Here is a 19,729-nt window from a genome sequence, read left to right on the forward strand (position 1 = left end):
CCATGTTGTATCCTGCTAAACTCAGAATTATTGCTGGAGGCAGAGCGCAGTTCTTTGAGTCGGCGGCGGAGGCCTCGGGATGGCTGGATGCCAATGAACACCTGGTGAGACAAGCGGATGGCCCAGCGGCAGATGCGGATTGAGCTCCGAGCACGATGAGTCCCAAGATGTTTACAGGGGAACAGATGGCTTGCCTTCGTTACTATTCTGGTTTCTTTCCCCAGTGGGGGGTAATCTTTTCATCCTTTTTGTTTTGTTTTTTCTAATTTTTTTTCAAATTTTTTCCTTTTTCTAAATTTTTTGCTCCTAGAAGCCATGTTTATTCAGATACAAGGTCATGCGACCGGGAGAACAATATTTCTATTCACACAGGTGTTGAGCTTGTGTATTTCTCATGCGACCAGACTTGCAGCTGAAGTACCCAGAGAGGTACAGGGCCTGGACGGTTGAATGCCTGTTGCATCGAAGGCCTACATGGGTTCTTGTTTACACCCAGAAGTTTTTCAGGTTTGAGTTTTATTTCTACTTGTTTTTGTTTTTTTCGCTTCCGCATTCCAGAGAATCTCTAATTAGAGGTCACCAGGCAACACCTACGAATTTTCCTCCTTACTTTGAGACTGGGTCCCTGATGACTGGTCATGCTACTGATGCTGGATGCCGCCAGTCTCACCTACCGGTACTGTATCACGCTACACGGAACCCTTTTTTACTGTTTTTTTTCTTTATCTTTCCATGCTACTTTTTACACCGGGATATGCTGACTGTTTCCACAATTTTTGCTGCGCCGTGTGTGATTTTTACTGTAGCGTGCTGGACTAAAGGGATGGGGAGGCGGATCTCTGCTGGGAAACTGGGGCTATGTACAATAATGTGTGATGAATATGTGTGTTGGTATGATGGATGCGGGGGTCCATCACAGGCCGAGTTCAGCAGGTGGGCACCCTTATCCAACCTATTGCAGGGGGGCCTTTGCTCCCCAGAGGTTCCGTGATGGCAGGTATTCCGTTGGTCTCGTGGAATGTTAGGGGATTGAGTGAACCACTCAAGCGCACCATGGTATCCACTGCACTTAGAAAGCACCTCCCGGCGGTGTGTGTTCTCCAGGAGACCCACCTGACCCCAGAGACAGTGTCTTGGATGGGATTTGCTTGGGCGGGATGGACATATCATTCTACCCACACATCCTACTCCAGGGGGGTGAGCGTGCTGATTCATAGAGCGCTAGATTTCCAAATGCTTGACTCCAGGGTAGATCAGGAGGGCAGGTTTGTGTTTCTGCTATGTAGACTGCACCAATTGACCCTAATATTAGCGGCGGTGTACGTCCCGCCCCCATTTAACCCCACGATACTGCGCACTCTTCTGGCATTTCAGCTCAGTCACCCGGGGATACCACTAGTCCTGGTGGGGGATTTTAATGGGATAATTGACCCTGTTCTGGATAGGCACCCTCCCCCCCTGGGCGGACAAGTGAGGGCTAGGCCCGCTTTGGCTAAGTTCATGGACGAGGTGGGGTGGACGGATCCCTGGAGAAAGAGGAACCCCTTGGAGAGACAGTTCTCTTGCTTTTCTAAAACCCACATGTCACTTTCAAGAATCGATTTATGCTTATGCTCCCAGGATGCGTCCCAGTACATCGAGAAAGTGCAATACCTTCCTAGAAGTATCTCGGACCATTCTCCCCTTCTGCTTTATTTGAGGGTCAGGCCAGAGCCACACCTACCAAGGGCACCATGGAAACTAAACGCCTTCTGGCTGAATCTCTTTCCATCCCACACAAAAATTGACCGTGAAATAACAACCTACTGGCAAGCCCATGCGGACGGCCCCGACCCGGGGGTCACATGGGATGCTTTTAAGGCCTTCCTGAGGGGGATATTTATATCCGAGGTTAACGCGGTTAAGCATAATACAAATGCACTTAGAGAGCAGGCTGCACGCATGGTTAAACGCTTAGAGGCAGAATACATCGCAAACTCTGGGGAGGGTGCTCGTGAGGCGTGGATAGCAGCTCAAGATGCGCTTAGCAGAATTGATGCTTCTACCGCAGACAAGAAAAGGTTCTTTAACAAATTAGCCTTTTATGAGGAGGGGGAGCAGACGGGCAAACTACTGGCCAAAATAGTGCACTCGCAGGAGTCATCCCCATCCATTGGGGCCATACGCAACAAAGTGGGGAAGGTGGTGAATACCCCAGATCTGGTCATGGGCGAGCTGGTGGATTTCTACTCAGAGCTTTATGGCACGAGGCAGGCACACACAGTGGAGGAGGTTCGGGATTTTCTGCAGGGGATAGAGCTACCGTCTTTGACGGAGTCCCAGGCGGAGACTCTAGAGGCTCCCATTACTATGAAGGAGATGGTTGCTGCCACCGACTCTTTCCCCAATTCCAAGGCACCCGGGGACGATGGCATTCCAATTGAAGTCTACAAGCAGTATGGCGAGGTAATCCTACCCAGGTTGCTCCGGACACTGAACTCAGCCAGGGTTTCGCAGCGACTCCCTGACTCTATGAGACAGGCGAGCATAGTCCTACTACTTAAACCAGGAAAGGACCCACTAGACCCGGGCTCCTACAGGCCGATATCGCTCCTCCAGACCGATATTAAAATTCTAGCTAAGGTATTAGCTGTAAGACTTAATAAGGTCATAGCGTCCATTATCCATCCGGATCAATCCGGTTTTATACCGGAAAGGTCCACTGCCATCAATCTCTGGAGGCTTTTCCTCAACATGCAGTCACTGGCGGACAATCTTGGGGATAGGGCACTGCTGTCGCTTGATGCACACAAAGCATTTGACAGCATCGAGTGGCAGTACCTATGGGCGACACTGTCAAAATTTGGATTTGGGCCGATATTTCAATCCTGGGTTCAACTTTTGTATAACTCCCCATCGGCGGTCATTAGAGAGGCGGGCAGAGTGTCTTCCCCATTCCCGTTACACAGAGGAACCCGACAGGGGTGCCCCCTGTCTCCTCTGTTGTTCGCCATCGCCATAGAACCTATGGCTGAGATGGTGCGCTCCAACCCCTTAATATCCGGTTTTCAATATGGACAAATACACGAAAAAATTATGCTTTATGCGGATGACACTATGCTGCTTCTCGGGGACACGACGGGCTCCCTAGGGGAGGCCATGTCAGTGATTCAAAGGTTCGGGTCGTATTCTGGACTGAAAATTAATTGGACCAAGTCAGCAATTATGAGGCTAGACTCTACAACGCCAGAGGGACCCGAGCTGCAGAATATCCCTGTATCAGTGAAATTTAAGTACTTGGGCGTTTGGGTCACACCGCAACCGCGTGATTATATTAATCTGAACCTCTCCCCCCTACTGAACCGGATTAGAGACAAGGCGAAAATATGGTCAAAACTGAAAATGTCCCTAGTAGGTAGGGTAAATCTTATAAAAATGATTTTTATGCCACAGCTCCTGTATATCCTTCATAATACCCCGATGGTAATCCCACTGAAGTACTTTAGGATAATAAATTCCCTATTCAGGGCCTTTCTCTGGCTTAACAAGTCCCCTAGAATCAAACTAGAACAGATACAGAAGCCCAAGGAGCTGGGAGGGCTCGCCCTCCCTAATCCGTGGCTTTACTATCTGGCAGCCCAATTACAGCACATTGCCCGGTGGGTGTCGGGAGGTCGCGGAAGGGATCCTGTAAATGATTTGTTGAGGCACACCACAGGCGCAGATACAGTAATTATGGGCCTAGAAGCATTACAATTTGCCAAATCTAATAAACGCTTTCCTACCTATGCTTTGATCCAAAAAATTTGGAACACGGCACGACAGCTACAGGATGTTGAGGGTTTTACAAGGCACAGCCCCATATGGAAGAACCAGTATTATAAGGAATTGGCTCAGCTGACCTGTGAAGAGAGATGGAGAAGGATGGGGGTGACACATTTGGTCCACATTTTTTCGGGCGGTAGGCTACGTTCCTTTGCGGAATTACAGGAGAGATTTGGACTCCCTCAGTCCATGCACTTCTATTATTTACAGCTCAGGCATGCCGTTAGGGCCCAAGCGGGAGATAACCCCTGGACCCTCTCCTCCGCCCCGATCTTCCAATACATGTCGGGAGTGAAATGTTTTTGGGGCTTTATCTCAGATTCATACTCCATGTTGCTATCCTCGTTTCTGCCAGGGTTTCCTGCAAAGGTGCTGTCTTCTTGGGAGAGGGACGTTGGTACCTTCGAGGAGGATCAATGGGAGGGAGCATTGCAGGCAGTTCAGGGGTGTTCACTTAACGCTGCACAACGTCTATCACAATTGTATATCTTGATGAGGGTACATTACACGCCTGCAAGATTGTTTAGAATGGGCTTGGGGGAAGATGATATCTGTTCCAGATGTGCACGAGACCGTGGGGACCTCATTCATTTAATGTGGAGGTGTCCCAAGTTACACCTATACTGGAGTGGGGTTCTTAGTACTCTGTCCGCGGTGTTTTCGGCCACGGTCCCCCGGGACCCGAAGGTCTGTATCCTGGACGATATACCGGTGGAGGACAATCCTAAGCAGGCTATTGGTAGGGCCCTTTTCCAGGCCCGTAAACTCATTATTCATCATTGGAAGGCGGTTGAGTCTCCCAAGATTAATGAATGGATAGCACAGATGGGCGTCACGTTACTCCTGGAAAAGTATATTTATCAGCACAGGGGCCGGCGGGGGAAGTTTGATCTCCTGTGGGCTCCATGGCTAGATACCCCTGGGCTGGCACCTCTTGAATTGGTCCTGGAGAGACTATTGGTTTAGATGCTGAGGCGGGTGGCGGAAGCATGGTGCCGGAGTGATGGATGGGGCTCAGTTAGGGCCTGGTGGGTGACGTGTGTAATAATGCCAATTGTATGGAGTGCGGAAGGAATCTCTACGTTTTGTTTTGTAATGCTGTTCTCCCCTTCTCTTTTTTGTTTGGGGGGGGGGGATTGTTCTATGCAATGCCAAAAAATTTCTGGAATGACTGACCTAGTTTAGTACAAATACCCTGTACCTGTGATTGTTGTCATATGTGTCAATAAACATTCTTTTTGAGAAAAAAAAAAAAGAAGCATGGTGTAATGGTTCAAAAGGTAGCTTCTGTAAAACAGATAACACCAAATTCAAATCCCATCGGCACATGGGAGACTTAACCGGCGGATTCAAGCACAGTGCTCCCTGAACAAGGCCCAGACTAGGGAATGAGAGGCAAGCAGTTTTTGAAAGAATACCGACAAGGGAGAGATCTAGCTCTTGATAGTGCTCAATGCCAACTTCATATTTAAGCCCAACTGAAGGGCAAGAATTCTATTAATAACTTACTTCCTAGGATGCCCCCTTCTGGGTTCACACCAGGAAACATATACCTTCCAGATTCTGTAGTAGATGAGCCTGGAGGCCGGCTTCCTAGCATTAACCAGAGTGGATAGGACTGGACCCGAGAGCCCACGTTTCCTCAAAATGTGGGTCTCGACAGACAAACCGTTAATTTAGACTTTGTAATGCAGGATGGAATATTGGACCCTGTGATAGTAGGTCTGAGCATAGTGGGAGAACCCAAGGTCTACCTACTGCCATCCTTACGATTTCTACGTACCAGAGTCTCCTGGGCCAAGCAGGGGTGATCAAAATCACCGGCTTTCCTTCCCTCTTGACTCTCTGAAGGAATAGTGGGAGAAGCAGAACAGGAGGGAAGAATAACGATCCCATGAGATTGTTAGGGCATCTGACCCTATCCAGCTTTGCGTTGAACCGGGAAGCCAAACAGGTCCGCATCTGGGGTACCCCATTTCTGACATGATTTGAAATATGTTGGGGTGTAGAGACAATTCTCCTGGACTCGGCTGCTGGCAGGTTAAGAAATCCGCCAGCCAATTTGTTACCCCTGGAACGAAGACCGCAGATATGCGAGGAAGATGCCTTTCTGCCCAGGCCAGGATGTGATTCACCTCTCTTTGGCATCCAGACTTCTGGTGCCTCCTAGGTGATTGATATAGGCTACGGCTGTAGCATTGTCGGACTGTATCTGAACAGGCCAACCCTGCAGTCTATAAGACCAAACTCTGAGGGCCAGATGAATTGCCCGAATCTCCAGAATGTTGATGGGTAGGAGCTTTTTGGCTCCGGACCACTTCCCCATGGCAGATGCCTCTTCTAGAACTGCTCCCCCAGCCAAGAAGGCTGGCGTCAGTGGTTACCAAATTCCAGGTAACCGGAGTGAAGGATTTTCCTTCTGACAGATTTCGGGGGAGCAACCACCAATTGAGGCTCTGGTGAACCTTTGGAGATAAGATCATAGGAAGGTCCAGGGCCTGAACATCTTTGTTCCAAGCTGACAGAATTCTGCCCTGTAATGGCCTTGAGTGAAACTGGGCGCAAGGAACAGCCTCGAATGAGGCTACCATCTTTCCCAATAATCTCATGCATAGACGGATGGAAGGCCTTCTCTTTGCCTTTATCACTCGGACCAAGTCTCCTATGGCTTTTGCCTTTGGCTTGGGAAGTAATCCTTAAAACCCTGAGTATTGTCTATAGGACAGGTCAGGCTTTTGTTTGCACAAGAAATAGCTGCATCAATAGCAGGTACCCCCCATTTCTTAGTGAAACCTTCCTCCATAGGATAAAGGAGGGAAAACTGTTTAGGACGAGAAACAGTTTATCTGGGTGAACCCAGTTCATCATTCATCAGTTTATCCAGCAAGGGATGAACTAAAAAGGAGCATGCAGCCTGCAGGGACTTCCAAGATCCCCAAAAGAGGAAACAAAGGACATAGCAGCTTCCACAGGAGGCAATTTGTAAGTGGCACATACTATCTCAGCATAACATTGCACCTGCGTTTTTAGTGACTGAGAGGTAGCAGGAATCCTCTCATCCTCTGAGTCCTCAGACTACACATGATCCTCATCTCCAGAGGGATTTTTTCACCCTCAGAAGGCTCATCTGATGAGAGAGCCAGATCAGATGAAGGGGATCTACCCTGTTTTCTGCAATCTTTTAAGGAGGTTGCGATAATAGTAGCAATCGTTCCTTAAGCCATCCAAAGCAACTTTTAAAGTGTCCTCAGTGACGTATACAGGAGCTACCATAGGAGAAGCTGCAAAAACCAGACAGGGGCTCATCTTGTGAGGCTGCTATCAGGCTTACAGAGGGGAATGGTAAACTGCAGGCAAGCTCAGATTTCTTAGCCATAAGCGGGGATCTTCTGATGCCTCTTTACCAGCTCTTGCACCTCTTCTCGGGACATTAAGCCCCTCTATCCAACATGCTGTCTCTTCCTGCTGGTCTTGGTCCTCCTCATTCACCATGAAACAGAATAAACAGTCCATACCAGGTTGCTTAAAAATGTGTTTCTCTTTATTACACAACGTTGAATAAAAAGGCTGCCCATATAGTATAATGGCAGCACCATACTTGAAAAGATTGATACAATTTCTGCAACAAGGTAAAGGAAGAAAGAGAGAGAGAGAGAGAACCATGACCTACCAGAGGATATAATTAAAGCATTTGTATTTTTTTTAAAACAACCATGTTATACTTGCCTCTATGAACAATACAATTACAGATCTTCCTCTTCTTGGGTCCCCTGCCAGAGCTCCTGGCTTGTTCATTTCTCGGTGCCACCATAAAAAGCGGCTTTCTATTGTGACATTCCTGTGGGCTTGATCCTGAGCCGCGATGCCTGCATCTGCACATTTAGGCTCGACCCTGTCCCCCCAATCCCCCGCAACAGGATTTGACTGACAGCAGCGGGAGCCAATGGCTCCCACCGCTCTCAGCAAAGCCTGTGAGAGCAGGGAGAAGTGGAGAGGCACAGCACTGGATCGAGATCGGGTTCAGTTAAGTATAAGGTGGGGTGAGGGGTTGATACACAAACTAATTTTTTTTTTTACGTTAATGCAGGGAATGCCTTAAGGTAAAACATGTTTACCCCTTGTTAACTTCGAATGCGGCTTTAAAATTGTGCGACTTCATCTGGAATCATAAGATTTCAAAGCCGCATCTCAGTGTGACTTCAGGTGCGATTTTGAAGACATTTGTTCTGCTGTCAATGCAAGTCGCACCCAAAATCACAAAAAGTAGTGCAGGAACTACTTTTCAAATCAATGCGGCATGGCACAGCAAAGTCGGCGTTGCACCGATTTGAACGGTGCCATTGATGACATTAGAGTGGGACTTGTAATGCGATTTGACCTGTCAAATCGCATGACAAGTCTCTCCAATGTGAACAAGGGGTTAGGCTTTATAACCACTTTAAGTCTTAGCATTCCTCTGAGGGAGGAATGCAGCCAGTCCTACCTTCACAATGGGAGATGTCAATACGTTCCCCCCATCCTGAAAGGGGAAGCTCACATGAAATGGTTTCCCGACTACATCATTTCTAGCAATCTGGTCCCAGATCTGAAATGGTATTGCCTATGGGTCACAGCAGAACTCTCCTACAATTGTCCCTCAGTTCCGGTCACCCTTAATATCTATAGCCAACCCGCAACATCCTCAACTGCAAGGAACAGCTGTCAAGCAACTTGGGGCTGGGTAACACTTTAAAGGGCTTCCAGTGCAGTGACTGCACAATTTATGTTGAATCTGTGTTGTTCAGTATTAAACAGTACAGAGCAAAAATATGAAAGTACTAATCCAATTCCAGTGGACGTATAGAGGTCAAACATCACAGGGTTATGATAAGATAAAGATCCCCAAGGAATGGTAAAGTGAGCAAAGTATCTGTAAATAAAATTAACTCAGTAGTCCACTAGTATAGTAATGTAGTGTAGCAAAGTAGAAGACAAGACAAAGAAAGGGGGAGAGAGAAGATGATGAAGAGAGAGAAAGAAAAATAAACGAGGGGGGGGGGAGGAAGCCACCTACACATAGAAGGTCCCAGGGGAAGCATTGTCAACTTTATCTGCTACAAAAATGTCAAGATCTGAGTAAAACTGGAAGTGTAACCACACGGTCCACATAATGGCGTGGGATTCATTCTTATCAGTATCCCAGGTTATCATATGTTTTATGTGTTCCCAAGTCCAATCAGCTAAGGAGGGAACCGCCTGTTGGTGCCAAAACCTAGTGATGACAGATGACCGATATGGTTCCGGCTAACGAGAAAGTTTCTTTAAGGACTGCGCAGGCGCAATCCTTGCCGACGGAAATCTCCGAACCTCGGCTGGCATCCAGGGCGACGTGGATTTTGAGGAAAGTGGCTCGCTCGGCCTCCTGGCTCTTTTTTTAACATCCTCCAATCTATGGGGATGTTAAAGAATGAGCCTGGATGCCGGCTGAGGTTCGGAGATTTCCGTCGGCAAGGATTGCGCCTGCACAGTCCTTAAAGGAACTTTCTCGTTAGGGGAACCTTAACGACAAGTCACCGGCTTCTTCCCCCTGGATTCTCAGAAATGCCACTCTAGTCACTTTCTCAGTGGGAGGGTCAGTCTGCTATGACCATTCACATGTTGTAATAAGGAAAAATTGCAAAAAAAAAAAAAAAAAAACAATGAGCCAATGTGCAGAAAATTCCTCCTGATTGAAAAGATATTTGCATTTTCTACAGTTATAAGAAATCATACCGGTAGCTGTCTGCAGATGGAAATGAAATAGTAATTTTTAGTAACACTAAATTACAAAATTGTTTTGGTAGTTAAAGTGAAGCACATCCAGAGCCCACATAAGGGATGTGCATTGATAACCGCATTCAGCCCTCTCTCATGAGGGGTGGAGATATTACATAAGTCCATCTAGTTCAACCATAAAAAAATTAGGATGCCTTGCCTACCAGTCCACCGGTGGCCTCCATTGTTCAGTTCTGGCACGCTACCCTCCAAGCATTGGCCTGTGTCTCAGTTGCCAAACAATAGGAGCAGCTCCACTCATCCTCCTGTCTAGCATCCCTGTTGCTGTGCAATAGGACACAGCATCCAGCCCTGCACAGCATTAGCTTGCTGCTTACTTGTACTTTCCACATCTGGCGGGTCACATGCTTCCCAGCCCAGGATTGATCCAGTGCTTGTAATAGCTGAGCAAGTGCACTTGTATCTTTGCCTGTTTGTTCCTGTCCTTGACCTTCTTACAATTAACATATACTTTTACTGTCTGCTCTGACCTTTGCTAGGTCATGATACTTTTCCTGTTTGGAAAGTCCTGACCTTTGCTATGTTACCAGATACCCTTGTCTGCTGCCTGCCCTGACCTTCGACACATTAACAGATTACACCCACTGTTTCAGAGTGACTTCCATCTTAATTTTCCCATCGCTGTATAGCACATCTCAGACATTCTAGAGCAAAAGTATATAGTTCTGTTTATTAAGTCCAGGGAACAACCCAACACCCTTAGACCTGCTTACCCTAAGGAAAGAGGTCTGCTAAAGGTCAAGTTATGCTCTCCTGCTATTTGTGACTGGAGTGTCCATGTCTATAGCCTACAATAGAGTCAAGCTAAAAAAAAAAATTGCAATATAGTATCAGCACACATAAATGCTGCAGTGAACATTGTTTATTTTTAGGGTGGTGAAATGCCAGTTTTTGGCATACACCTTTTCAGTGTTGGTGAGTGCCCTCTGCTTGTTGGAATAATTCATGTGCAATCCCTTTAGATACTTGCGTATAAGGCCTGGTTCACACCTATGCATTTTTAGTGCGTTTTCAGTTTTGAAAAAATACACTACAGTCCATTTAACATGGTTTCCTATGGGTCACGTTCACATCTATGCATTTTATGGAAAGGGCCAGGGACTTTTTTCTGGTTTTTGGTTCCATAGACTTCAATGTATCAAAAACATGTATTGAAAAAAGCAAAATGCACTTAGAATATGCAAATTGCAACCTGCATGGGTGTGAATCAGGCCTAAAGAGCCATAGTGGTGCTCATCTTCATTCCTTCTGTTTCACACATAGAATTCAGTTGCCATTTTTTACATAGAAATGACAAATGTAATGCATAATAATTACATTCTATTGAAATCTACCAGTTATATTGTAGAAGTTATAATTCGTGCACTGTGTTCATAGACTTTTTTTTAACCCTCAGACATGAATAGTACGGAATTTAAAAAAAAAAAGACTGACGGTGTTACAGTTATCTAATGTGCTTTTGTGAAGGTATTATTTCATTCATCTAGTGATCAATTCACCACTTTCATTTTCCTGGAATCCATTATTTGCGAATTCGATTTCTCAGGGCTTAGCGCTTCTGCTTTATAAATCTTCATGTACCAATAAGAACAGAACCATGGATTATGGCTTGTCGTTTTTCTTATGCCAGGGAATAAAAGTTTTATACATGACAGGAATAAAGCCAAGCTCTGTGAAAAATATAAAATTCTATTTCAGCTAAAGAAAGGCCAGCAATGCTTTAATTTTATCATTTCTGCTTGTTTCGCCATCCATTGTCTGCCAGCTATTCCACACCCTATTCTGTCAAATTAGCTCTTGCTAACTTTCAGTCTGGATTGAGTTGTTCCAAAAGTCCTTTGAATGGCAATTTATTTCATGAGTAAAATTTTCCTGAAATGTGATGTTTTACTCTTCAAAAGCGACTGTCGCTAAAAGTAAAATTCACATACCATAGCACTCTGAAAGGAAGAAAGTATCTACTTACCTCTCCAGTTACCCGTGCTTCTGAATACCACTTTAGGCTTGATTCACATCTATGCATGTTGCTTTTGAGCATTTCAGCAGTGCATTTTTTTCTTACATTCACTGCATACAGCTGGTTGCTAAGGAGCGGGTTGGGAAGCTGGCCACCACATCCTTAACAACTGATGAGTCATCAGCTGTCAGCGGGCTTCCCTGCCAACAGCTGAATGTAAAAATTAAAAAAATTGCACACAAAAAAAAACAGCGTGGGTCCCCCCCCCCCCAAAGACCATACCAGACCCTTATCCATGCATGCAACCCAGTAGGTCAGGAAAGGCAGGGGACAAGCAAGCCCCCCTCTCTTTTGAATCATGCACTCAACATGAAGTGGTGGGTTTTTTACATTTTACTGCTTTTACGGTGAATGGTGAATGGATACCTAATACCCATTCACATGGGGTGGGTGGGATCTGGGGTCCCCTTGTTAAAGGGGGCTCCCAGATTTCAATAAGCCCCCTGCCCGCAGACCCCGACAACCACCGGCCAGGGTTGTAAGGTAGGGGCCCTTGTCCCCATCAACATGGGGGCAATGTGCTTTGGGGTGGGGGGTGCAGAGCACCACTGCCCCAAAGCACTCATCCACCCCATGTTGAGGGCATGCTGCCTGGTACGGTTTGCATCATTACAGGATTACAGAACAAAAAGAAAAGATTGACTGTGCTATAGGCAAATGACACCATATAACTACATGATCAACGCACCTTTCGTGCAGGTAGGAAGGTTTATAAGGTCTTTAAGCCTGTGAAATCATACTACTGTAGGTTCAAGATACAAATAAGATTAATGTTTCACTCCTTTTGACAACCTAGCCTCACATGCTAAAACATACATGTATGATTTAAAATATATAATTTAACAAAAATGCCCATGTACTAAGAGTCCTTCTGGCGAATTAAGGTATTTTTGTACAAACCATAAAGTGCTTTTCATCATTAGTTTATTGGGGTGCACAGTAGTCCATTGAGATATACTAGTCTCCCTTTTTCAGTGTTTGGAGGAACTCAGTCTTTTCATTCACAGCGAAAAAATGGGGATGCTCACCAGCGACTCTGCAAGTAGAAGTTCACCTTAACAGGTACACAAAGCTGATAACTTGGTAACAGGTGCCTCACATAGTTTTATACCCTCACCTCCTGAAAATGCTAAAAGCCACCCCACCACTTTACCTGCCATAGAGAGGAGGGCGAGCTCCCAAGGCTCCCTGAATGCTCATGAGGACAGCTGAGCCACCCCACCACTTTACCTGCCATAGAGAGGAGGGCGAGCTCCCAAGGCTCCCTGAATGCTCATGAGGACAGCTGAGGGTATTCAATGACATGTAGGAAACAATTTTTTTTTGTCCTGAATTTCAGAAGCAGAACTTCTATCACTGAACCACTACTGGTGTCTGGGGAACAAGGGCCAACCGATACATAATTTGAGACCAATCATTTGCCTCATTCATACACACTGATATCAGGGCTTTGAAAACGATCATCATCAAGGGATTAAACCTTTTCCAAACAACAAGCTTGCAGTAGAAGGTTACTAATGTTGGCTCTGTGGTCCTGCCACACAGGAATGAATAGGCGCTTCCCTCTATGTGAAAGAACCCTGCAGCTTGCCGATAAAATTATTATTAGAGGCTCACAAGCATGACAAGCTCTGTGCTACTTGCTGTGTCGCCCTTTTTACCTTGTAATTCACCAGCAGGCTTGTCTGACATGCCAGCAGATAACAAGGTAATTAGTATAACAACAAATGTTATGAAAGTAAAAAACAAGCAACTTGAAATTAACTCTGATACGGGGAAACTACAAATGAATACACAGCTACATCATATCCTAATAAATGTTATTGTGTTTATTTCCAATAAATACTACAATATGTGTCCCCAAGTGAGATTTCAAGCAGAAAAGTACAGATCAGCAATCAAAGAACATAGAAGAAAGACAAATGTTTTGTTACAATCTGGCTTATTCAATATAATAATGCAGGGTGCATTACCTCTAACAACCAACTAGAACCCACCATGTACTGTTGGTGGTGTTAGTACTTAGAACTTCAAGATATGGGTACGTTAAACTGTGTTTAATAAGGAAACAAAATCTGGCAGAGTAGTAGTACTCTATGACACAATCAGTAACGTGCAGTACATTCTTTAATACATTGTGTATTAAACATACACAAATAATTTTAACACAATACCATCCCAGAAACAATAAATCAGAATAAAGCAGATCTAAAGCCTGAGGCCCCATACACACGAGAGGATTTATCCGCAGATACGGTCCAGCGGACCGTATCCGCGGATAAATCCTCTCGAGGATTTCAGAAGATTTCTATGCGATGGCGTGTACACACCATCGCATTGAAATCCGCGCTGAAATTCTCTGCAGATGACGTGTCGCGCCGTCGCCGCTATTATGACGCGGCGACGGGCGCGACGCTGTCATATAAGGAATTCCACGCATGCGTCAAATCATTACGACGCGTGCGGGGAATCCCTTTGGACGGATGGATCCGGTAAGTCTGTACAGACGAGCGGATCCATCCGTTGGGATGGATTCCAGCAGATGGATTTGTTGAGCATGTCAGCAAATATCCATCTGCTGGAAATCCATCCCAGGGGAGATTTATCTGCGGATAAATATCCGACGGAGTGTACACACCATAGGATCTATCCGCAGAAACCCATTTGATGGGATTTATCTGCGGATAGATTCTATGGTGTGTATGGGGCCTAATGGTAAGCTATTTCATATCTCCCTACTCCTCGATCACATACAATATGTTAAGCTGTGAGGGAGCATTCAGACATTGGGATCCTGGTAGCCTGCAGTAACTTGTATTTATTTATTTTTTATGTGCTGTGCATTAGGGCAGGACAATCAAAATAATGTGCATGCAATGCACCAAAAGGTCCAAAATATGGATATGCATAATTTTTGGCAATGCAACAAACAACAGCACGTGGTAGTGCATTATCGTGCACTGAAACACATGTGTTGGAGCTGTGGTGCCTTAGTGTGTTGGGTTGCCATCATGCCAACGCAAGCAACAAGCAGTGCGGCAATGCACGCCTTACAGGGACACATACCATTGGAAAGGCTGGCAACATCCACTTCCATTTTCTTCAGAACCTTGCAGGGTCACTTTAAAGCAATTCTGGGCTTTGCCAATGTAAACAATGTTTTAAATATCCCTGCCAGGAGCAAATAAAATACCCAGTTCTTCCAGGTATGGAGGAGCACGTGTCCCATTGCATGCGACAGCCCTGAATGTAGCGACGGAAAGGTAAATGTGTGCAAGGGGGGACGTGAACCTGTTGCTCTAGCCTGCAAGGGCAAAGCACAGATTCATGTCAAGCTGCAAATGTTATGGGGTTTGCAGGAACACTGCAAAAGGGAGGACAATCACACAGCCTGTGGCTCTGCTTAAACATAGATCCTGCCCTTTTGTAACATTAGTGTTTCCTCCTACTACAGTTCCAGTACCAGCAGTTGAAGGGAACTCAAGGCTAAGTAACTAACTTTGCAGTTTACTGTAGATTTGTGATAGTAGGGGGATGTAAAATAGTGTAGGGTCAGGAAACTTTAGGTCTGCTTTAGAATAGTACTGCACAGGTACTACACAGTCTTAAGAAAACAGACTTATCATAGGTGTCTAAATGAAGAACGGTCTGTTGCACAGCAGCCAGTGTCTTGCTTTAATTTTCCCACGCTGCAACAGGCGACACAGACAGTTCTCCCTGCACATGATTTTATAATACTTAATGTGAAAAAACTATTAGGCATTGAAAAATGTGTTTGTGTTGTATACAGCAAACAGAATCCAGCTGTCATTTGGGTCATGCAGACCAACTTGAATTTTTGATTGCTGTGTGTGATGTAGATAACGGTCTTCATTGTGCTGTGTTGTTCTGTAAACAAAGTGAGCATTGTAAGCAAAAGTGCAGTATAGTGAAAATAGTGTAAACATCAATTTTAAGCCCCTTGCACACAGGAACATCTAGCTGTTGTGTGTCCCTCCCAGCATTTTTTGCACCCCAGAGGGACAGGGTGAGCGTCCACCCCACTGTCTGTGGCCTGTCAGAGTCTATGGCAGGCTGAAACTGAAGGGGACTGAATGCTGTACCAAGTGGTACTCACGTTTAGGACCCTACACATTCAGGAACAAATTCCTGGAAAGCAGATCTTCAGCCCTATCCAGCCACAAACTTTAACAGGACGCCACATCTGTCATTCCTAGGTACCAGTGGCAGCTGGTGGTATATGCGGCTTTTAGCAATGCACGGCAGCAGTTCCCTCCGGGCGACGGCTTTCCTTGCATTTCCTTCTTGGCATCACAGCAGCCATGGGTCTCCTCTTAGTACAATAGATCGCTTTGCCATTCGTCCAATCGGGAAACGGTCTCATGACCCGCTTCCTGAGTGGCCAGGAGAATCAGTGTGACAACAGTGAATATTCATTCGCTATTGTAACACAACTGGGTGGCCCACCCTTTTTTGAAGCCTATTAGAGCCTCTGGCTCTAATCACGTGCTTTAAAAAAAATGTAATAAGAACCCATTGGAATCCATGCATCCTGCGCCCCGCATGTAGATTAGGGGGCCAGACCCTGCATTACAGGCGGACACTGCTGGGTACACTAGAATGCCGGAGAGACGCATAGCAGCTAGATGCCCTGTGTGTAATGGACCTTAAGGCTAATACCAGATTTCTGAACATCGCTGGCAAGTCTTCTTAAAATAAAGTGTACTTAAAATAAAATAAAAGAACAAAAAACTAAACTTTGAAATTCAGTGTATTAAAACACCTGCAATACCTCTTAATTACCATGCACAAACAGAAGCTAGAGTACACTTTTCAAACACATGTATTTCAAGTATTTTATATACTGTACTTATTGGCGAATAACACTCACTTTTTTACCCTGAAAATAGAGGGTAAACTGTGCCTGCGTGATATACGCAGGGGGCTTTGGAAAAAAAATTTCCTGAAACTTCCCTCTTAAAGTTAGGGTGCGTGTTATACGCCTGTGCACGATATACGCCGATTAATACAGTATACCTTAAAATGCTGCTTGATCAAAAAGTCACATTTTTACATGTTCGTGGTACCACATTTCCATTATTTTATCAAATACAGATTTGTAGATCCTCCATCTACAGGGTTATAGTGCCAGATCTAGAACTTGGAGGGCCCAGGGCACTTCAAATTTGATGGTCTCTCAACATAGAAATGAAAGTATATGACAAATAAAAAAATTGCCTGAAATAAATGATAAACTGCATTTGTTATAGAAAATAAATTATTTAGGTTCTGAAGAAGACACTTGTCAGTTTTTTCCAATACATTTAATTGACTATAAGAAAACACCTTACATAAATAATTGAAAAACCCAGGGCTACGCTTGTCCCCAATTTGACCAAGGTCATAAATTCTGTTACACAGTCATGTAAAAACAAACAACTCAAATAGTATAATAGGAGAAGTTGAAATGTAAAACATTTGCCAAAATCCCTCATCTCTTTCTTTGCCTCTGAAGTTAGGCCTAACTGTCCCGTATCCTGACAACCACACACATCATGTCATTTTTTTTTTAATACCAAAACTCATTTTATAATTAATACATTTTTTTCTAAAGGAAGTGTGGGACCCCCCCTCTGGCAAGAGGGCCGGGGTAATTGCCCCGTTTGTTTGACCCCTTATAAATTCAGCACTGACTATCTATATTTCAATGCAATTAGTGTCCCTGATTAACAACTACTGACAAAATATTTAATTGACTGTGCTATAGTGCTAAGCAAGCAGAACAAACTCTGGAAAATACACACTTCCACTTTCTAGTGATGCAGCCCTTGCAGGCGGCTGTCTTCTTTTCCCTGGGCTACTTCTGAGTGCTGGCTTCTTCAGCCTTTTGATTGGCACTAGTGGGGAATGATGCCATTCCACGCATGCACATAGAAGGCAGTCATTCCGGCACAGCCACATGTTGGGAATGCATGCTGAGCAGTGTGAATTCTTTGAAAGACTATGAACAGGCAATTAACTGTGTAATTGCAGAAGAGACGCAAGTGGTCATTTGCCTTGAAATTGCACTGAAAGTGCACTTGCAAGTGCAGTCGCTGTAGATCCGAGGGGACCAGCAAGGAAAATAAAAAACAGCATTTTAACTTAAACATGATTGGATGATACAATCAGCAAAGCTTCTCTTCATTTTAGATCTACCCCTCAGATTTACAGCAACTGCACTCTCAGTGCAATTTCAAGTGCACTTTGCACTTGTAGTGCAAAGTGGATTTGCCTTTAGTAAATAACCCCCATAGCGTTGTTGATTTACTAAAGCTAGAGTGTGCAAAATCTGGTGCAGCTGTGCCTGTTAGCCAATCAGCTTCTTAACATCAGTTGTTCAATTAAGCTTTGACAAAATAACCTGGAAGCTGATTTGAGAAAATCAAACCAAGCATGTCAAGCTCTGTGACCAGAGCTACCTCCTAGCAATCTTTTAGATTTGCACTTTTAACTAGTATATGGTTGGCATTTACCTTTATCCCTCATTATTAATGTCCACTGTTGGACTTCACAATCTATATTTACCAGTGCTGTTCACAAATCCGAACAAAAATCTGTCACATAGAGACCTGTGGCAATGTCAGCAGTCACAATATCCGAATTGCACATTCTGCTGAACAATCCATCCTACAACAGAATGTAGACATTGGTCGTTACTGTTGCAGCTTTTTATTACTGACTTCTGTGATTTGCCAAGTATTCCCTTTTCATACACACATCCCCTATTTCAACTTTTAGATCTCATTTCACATATAACTTTGGAAAATCCTCTTCCCACTCTCTTAACTCTTATTTATATAGAATTTTATTTTATTTCTAACTATATTTAATCAAGTGAAACCCAGTCTCTCCTGTAACCTTCCCCAGTTGTTCCATGAAGCTGGAGGTGTAACAGATCTGCTTTGGCCATTGAGGAGAACATAAAACTGAAATAGTCCACTGTGTCTAGCAGCTGCTCCTTAGAGACTCTGGAGTTTAGAACTCAATATTCATATTGCGGCCAAGACTTCTCAGCTTCGAACGCATGACCTCTAAAATAATTAAAGTGAGCGGAGCATCTGTGAACACAGTGGGAGTTTTCAGCAGTCGTTCCAACACATTGACTGCATACAAATCTCATTAAACTAACAAGAATCTGTCTTGAAGGAGCTTGCAATTTAATTTATTGCTCTGGACATCAGGTAAAATTGGACGATTGGTATGAGGACAGACAGGTCAGAGTGGGCTGGTCTGTATGATGTTTTTTTTGAAAGAGACCCTGTCACCAACTTAATTCTGAATGATCTTAGAAGCATATTAAACTAATGTCAAACCAATACCATCGACACAATCCCAAAGCCCACCAAGATATTATTTCAGTATGATATATCTGTCTCACATCTGCCTTACTTCTCCTGTTTAGCATATCCAACTGTGCAACAGAATCAATAAATGTCCCCCAATAATTTTTAAATGTTCCCACTTATAAATGACTGGGTTTGTGTGAAGCTACTCTTCCTTAAGACATCTCAGCTGGTCGTAAAGTAAACCTGTGAGGACAGAAATGTGGGAGCTGCCATATTTTCTTTGCTTTCAAAGGTGCAGGCTTCTCATCCTGTCATTGCCCGTTTTTAGTTCCCTTATTACTAAAACCCATATACTGAATAACAAATCCCATGCCCTAATGCCTAATTATTAAGTTTAGGTTATTTGTGAAGTGGATCTAAATAGATTATCACAAGCGATAAAGAGAACATGCAATTGCAAGAAAAATGAAATAGTCTATGGGTTAATTTACAGTTTCTTCCAGCACTGTGAATGTTTAACCACTTAAGCCCGGACCATTTGTCAGCTTAAAGACCGTAGGTCTTTTTGCGATTCGGCACTGCGCCGCTTTAACTGACAATTGCGCGGTCGTGCGACGTCGCTTCCAAACAAAATTGACGTATTTTTTTCCTCACAAATAGAGCTTTCTTTTGGTGGTATTTGATCACCTCTGCGGTTTTTATTTTCTGCGCTATAAACAAAAATAGAGCGAACATTTTGAAAAAAAAAGCAATATTTTTTACTTTT

This window comes from Rana temporaria, chromosome 1 (assembly GCF_905171775.1).
Source record: "Rana temporaria chromosome 1, aRanTem1.1, whole genome shotgun sequence".
NCBI lineage: Eukaryota > Metazoa > Chordata > Amphibia > Anura > Ranidae > Rana > Rana temporaria.